Raw genomic sequence first — 6,148 nt, forward strand, 5'->3', positions numbered from 1 at the left:
AACATGATCAGTGCCTTACGAGAATACACGAGGCTAAACTGCACAGCGCACATACTAAACGTGACTCTCTCCAGTGCGTTTGGTCCTGCCATAATCGAAAAGTCTCCAGAGATCGCTAGCCTTCTGACTGATGTTAAAAAGTTGGTTACATATTTCAAACACTCAGGACAGCAGGGCAAGCTTAAAAAGTCACTGAAACAATCCATAGAGACACGATGGAACTCTAACTTTGACATGTTAAATTCTGTCTTGGAACAGTACGAAGACATTGCATCTGTGCTGACTGAGAGCAATAATTATGACAAGATCGGACGCATTAGCATCAGTACTCTTAAGTTACTAGTATCATTCCTAAAACCCTTCAAAGAGGCAACTGACGACTTGGAAACTGATAACACAACTCCCAGTGCCTTACTTGTTCTTCCGTGGTCTGTGCGATTAATTGAGCACAGTACATCAGCCACAAAAGACCCTCTGCTCTCTGAAATTGCAACCGTCTGTGTAACACGGCTGAAAGAATTACTGTCAGCAGACAGCACTTCATCCCATTCTGTTCACATGCTTTATAAAATAGCAACCTTTCTGACACCAAATCTGCGAGGTCTGAGAATGTTAGATGAAAGAGGGCGATAGAATGTGATACAGGGAGTCAAGGAGATGATCGAAGATTTAAAGTTTGATCATGCACATGATGAGGATGTTGAACCAACACCTGCCAAAAGGCCTACTGTTCTTCATAAATTTTCAGATTGGGAGGAAGAGGAAGAATCATGTGGATCAAAATCACTAGATGTTCAGATTCAGGAGTACAGGACCATGAAACTTGAATTATCAAGTCAACAAAACATTTTGCAGTGGTGGAATTCCAACAGTTCCCAGTTCCCTGCCCTGAGCAACCTTGCAAGATTTGTCCTCTGCATCCCGGCAACGAGTGCACCTTCCGAGAGAGCATTCAGCCTTTGTGGTCGGATTTTGGAGGAGAGACGTTCAGTACTGAAACCCTCATCAGTCAGTGACATTCTTTTCCTGCATGGAAATTTAAAATAATTTGGATTTTTTAAGTAAATTTCGTTCATTTGATTAATAGTTTATAATTTTGAGATGTCGTTTATTGTTGTATTTATATATGCATATTTTCTTTTGTAGGAGAGACCTTGAATTCGACATTGGGACATTTTTTCGTTAAACTGATAATACAATCATTGCACAACCTGCAGTTTTATCTGTTATCTCTATTTTTTGGTGGTACCCCATTTCAATGTGAGATTTTGGAAACCAGATCTAAATTTAGCGGGAACGGTCGGGTGCGGTACAAAACCTTGCGGGAGCGGGCGGGACTAAAAAAACATTCCCGCGCAGACCTCTACTGTGAGGGCTAAACTAAAACAGCATCAGGTCATCCACACTGGAGAGAGACCGTTCAGCTGTCACTTGTGTGGAAAGTCTTTTTCCTGGAAGGGTTACCTAAAAACACACCAACTCATCCACAGTGGAGTTAAAGCGTACAGCTGTGATCAGTGTGGCAGAGCTTTTACTCACAGTAGCCACTTACAGAGGTATCTAGTTACCCACTCTGGAATTAAGCCATACAGCTGTGACATCTGTGGAAAAACTTTCAGTCGGAGAGGGAACCGAAATACACACCTACGCATTCACACCAGACATGATGTGTACTGCTGTGAACAGTGTGACAAAGAGTTTATAACTCACACACACTTACAAGAACACATGTTTACCCACACTGAGGAGAGGCCTTATCAATGTGACCTGTGTGAGAAGACTTTTAAAGCTCCACATCACCTGAGAGAACACCAACAGATCCACACCAGAAAGAGACTCTACAAGTGCAGCTACTGTGAGGTATGTATTTATATTGTTATCTTGTCATTTTAGCCTGACTGTTTGGAACAACTCTGCTCATTAAACTGTGTTAGCATGTTAGCAATTCTACTGCATGGAAAAGCAGCTCTGAGTGATTATTCAGATTTTCCTTTCAGTTATGATTTTAGTATTACTGTAGTATTATGGTGGTAGTATTGTAGTTATTGCAGCCCAGTAAACTGAGTGTGTTAACTGAAACAGTCAAATGTAGTTGGACGTCTGCAGAGATGCTCTTTATTTCAGGCGACGTTCAGGATACAAATGTTGAAGGACTGACTTACACTGTCTTTGTGTCTTTGTTTAGAAGCAGAGCGACACAGATGGATCCAGTTCTCAACCCTGTCATCACTGTGGTGGTGGGAAAGACTTTCATTGTGACCTCTGTGGAAAAACTTTCAGTCAGCAAAAGACCCTAAAAGTACATCAACGTAGACACACTGGAGACAAATGGAAATACTGCAAAGAATGTGGGAGACGCTTCACCAAAACAAATCACTTAAAACAACATGAACTGATTCACAGTGGGGTTAAAAAGCACCTTTGTGATCAGTGTGGGTCATCCTTCACCACTGCAGGTCAGCTTAAAACACACAAACGAGTCCACACAGGAGAGAAACCACACAAGTGCAGACACTGTGAGAGAAGCTTCTCACAGTCAGGTAGTCGTAACATTCATGAACGTGCACACATGGAAGGAAACTACAGCTGTGACCAGTGTGACAAGAGCTTCAGGAATCTCAGATCATACTCTGCACACAAACGATCCCACGTTACTAATAAACTGTTTCACTGTTACCAATGTGCCCAAACATTCACCTCATTGTCTGCTCTGTGCAAACATCAGCGCGATCACTCAGGGCTGAAATCACTCCCATCACTGGATCACAGTGAATCTGAAGACACAGAAAGATCCTCTGGTTTCTGTGTCAGACTCAAAAAGCTTGAGATCAGGCTCCACAGAGTTCAGATAGAATCATTTAAACTTGTGTTGAACTGAACTGGTTGCTGGGCTGAACTTCTACATAATACAGATCTACATGGGATCTTCTTTTCTGTTTTTTACTGAGTCAGTTTTGTCCTTTTTTCTCTGTCCTGGTTTTGCTCGTCTGTAAATGATTGAAACTCAGTCAAATAGTTCATTGTTCTCCAGCAAAACGTTTTGGAAACTCATGTTTAACCTTTAAAACTCTGACATGTTTTAGCACACAAGGCTTCATCAGGGAGTTCACTCATGATTGGACCATGAGAACAAAGGTTTTTAGTTCTTTCAAAGAGAGTCTTGGAGATGTTTGATGTTTCTGTTTTTCTGAAACCACCTGAAAGAAAAACTATTTTTCTTGCTTTATGTAGTGTGGAAGTTTTTAATGTTTCTTCATCTGTGATGTTCTTGAATGTGTTCACGTGAAGATGGTACAAATAAACTGTCCTTTCAGCTTTAGCTCCTAATTTATTCATTATTTATGGATGTAGCACAGCAGCCGTCTCTTGATTAACACATGGAGGGCTCGGGATCTGATGGTGTCGTCTCCCTAATTTGCCCACTCAGTAAATCTCACTCATGGCCAAGAAATTGAAATAAACCTTGTTTCCCTGCTGGATAGTGATCCACTGTAACTCTGCTCCTCCTTCCTGTTTAGGATTTCTGTGGCTGAAGTAAAATTCCGTCCATCCATCACTTATCCCAGCTAACCCAAAGTGAAATAAAGTTTTGCTGGTCTTAAAAAAGCATTACAATAATGGGCATTACCAATGCAAACTGAATGATACAGAAGATGAAAGAAGAGACTTTGATCAGTTAATAAAGCTCATGATCTGGATTCATTGTGGCTGCTACACAGATACTTCTGGGTCACTTCTCTCAGTTAGGAACCTTCCTCACCAAACTGACTGTTGGACCACACCCCTGGTTTCATGAGAAATTGTTTCAGCCATGATTTCTCTTCCTGTATTTCAGAGTAAAGACTGAAGTGACAAATGGAAGCATGTTTAAAAAACACAATGTGAGAGAGACGTTGAGCTCCTTAGAAGTTACCCTGGGTTTTTCTGTCACCCTGCTAGATGTTACACACCTTGTTATTGGACTGATTTCTACTGCTGGACTACTCCTGCGGAGAGTAACAATACTCTTACTAATTAGCTCCCTTTCACACCTTTGGGGATATTTATTTTTGTGTTTGCAGCGCTGTGAGCCAGAACAGCGAGAGAAAAATCTGCAACAGCGACGAGCCGAATGCTTACGTGAATCGCAGCAGCTGCACATGTGCTACGCTGAATTAGAGGATATCTTTGCTCTGGATTTCTATTTCTACTTTTCATTTCTATATGATTCTTCTTGCATCTAAACAAAGATAATTCAATTTGCTAAATGTTGATGGCTCTTCGTGCTCAGGTGTAAATGAGACGTAATATTTGCTCTTGGTTTGGTTCTCCTGTACAGAACCTTGCAGTACAACAGAAACCTAAAAACATTATTTGTAGTTGTTATTCTTAGTTGTTCTGCTGCCTAAATACCACAGGGTCTAATTATGAAGTTATTGAGCTGCACATACTTTACGACCTGCTTAAGTTCGAGGTCACAGCGTCTGTAGAGCAGCTGGAACATAATGAAGTCTACAAGGTTAAAGTTTTCTGTTGGGTCTGTGTTTCCACTAACCCCACTAATTCTAGAGACTTATTCATCATGAAGCAAACAAGACAGTCGATCGATCGATTACTTGCGCAACGGAGGCCTCTCATCTGTGTCCAGCACGACAATGACTCCGATGATGGCCTCCTCTCGCTGCCTTTATTGACAAACATCAAACAATAGTTTACAAAACATCTCCCCTTGCAACCCCCTTTGGTTACAAAGACAAATCACTGTATGTAAATATGTATTTTCACAACCATAAGGCGCACTTAAAAGTCTTAGATTTTCTTCAAAAAGTATGGCGCGCCCTATAGCGCAGTGCGCCCTGTGTGTTGTAATGAGGACGTAGTAGAGAACACCATGAGAATGCTAAAGGGTGAAGTGTGTGCGTTGACTTTATCGCACATACCTGTATAAAAGAACAGGTATGTGCGTTATGCAGGACACCGTTGTTTTAACAACCCTGAAAATGGCAAAGAGACACGCTTACGAAGCACAGTTTAAGCTGAAGGCCATCAGCTACGCGGAGGAACATGGAAATCGAGCAGCAGCGAGAGAATTTAAGATTAACGAATCGATGGTTCGCAAATGGAGGAAGCTAGAAAACAAGCTCCGGCAGGTCAAGAAAAAGCAGCTGAGTTTCCGCGGACATAAGGCGAGGTGGCCCGAGTTGGAGGAAAGACTCGAGCGGTGGATCATCGAGCAAAGAACGAGCGGGAGAAGCGTTTCGACGGTCACCATTCGGCTAAAAGCAGTTTCACTAGCTAAAGAGATGAACATTGAACATTTCCGAGGAGGCCCGTCTTGGTGCTTTCGTTTTATGAAACGGTGCCATTTTTCCATCCGGACCAGGACTACGGTAGCGCAGCAACGTCCAGCGGATTATATATATATATATATATATATATATATATATATATATATGTATATATTTTTTTTTTTGTTTTTTTTTTGTTTTTTTAAATGACATCAGAAACAGCAGCATGCGACATTACGTGATGGCAGAGCTTCAGTTCATCCTTTGTCATTTTTTTTTTTAATAAATAGGACAGGGGGAATGAATGAGAGAAAGAGGGGGAGAGAAAGAAAGAAAACCAAAGGGGAGAAGAGATGGTGAGAAGGGGGGGGAAGAGAGAGAAAAAAAAAAGAAAAAAAAAACAAAAACTCCTGGGTCACCTGTATGGAGAAAAAACAAACAAACAAAAAAGACAAACAGAACAGACAGCAAACAACAAAGAGCAACATAATAATAGAGAAAACAAAGCACCATCACAATAAACTAGCTAGCCATAGATATCAATAGTTACTAAATAATAAACGATATTGTGCAGCACGCAAGATAGACAGCGCACAGTGTGCTTTGAGGCAGCAGCCAAGAAAGCTTTAGTCCGCGTCTGTGAATACCCATGTGTGCATACCTGTGTGGATCAGCATGCTTGCATTCCAAAGGTTTCTCCATGTAATGATCTGCTAGGGAGTGTGGGTGGGCCACAGCCCCGTCCTCCAGGGTGTGAAGCGGGTATGGAGGAGATCAAAACTCCAGACATCCAGAGGCCCCCAGAACACAAGAGACCATGGAAGACCAACAGAGGGGCAGCCGCTTCCAGCGGATTATAAGGAAAAGCTGGCCATCTTCCG

The 6,148-nt window shown here is 41.8% G+C and overlaps 1 long non-coding RNA gene across 1 annotated transcript; it reads left to right on the top strand.

Moving 5' to 3' along the window:
- The first annotated feature begins 1,379 nt into the window (after positions 1-1,379).
- On the top strand, positions 1,380-3,319 carry LOC145425095 (uncharacterized). The gene is made up of 2 exons (XR_013905752.1): positions 1,380-1,860; positions 2,186-3,319. It is a non-coding gene; the product is annotated as an uncharacterized LOC145425095 (long non-coding RNA).
- The last annotated feature ends 2,829 nt before the right edge of the window (positions 3,320-6,148 follow it).

Source organism: Astatotilapia calliptera, chromosome 3 (assembly GCF_964374335.1).
Source record: "Astatotilapia calliptera chromosome 3, fAstCal68.1, whole genome shotgun sequence".
In the NCBI taxonomy this organism is placed as follows: Eukaryota; Metazoa; Chordata; class Actinopteri; order Cichliformes; family Cichlidae; genus Astatotilapia; species Astatotilapia calliptera.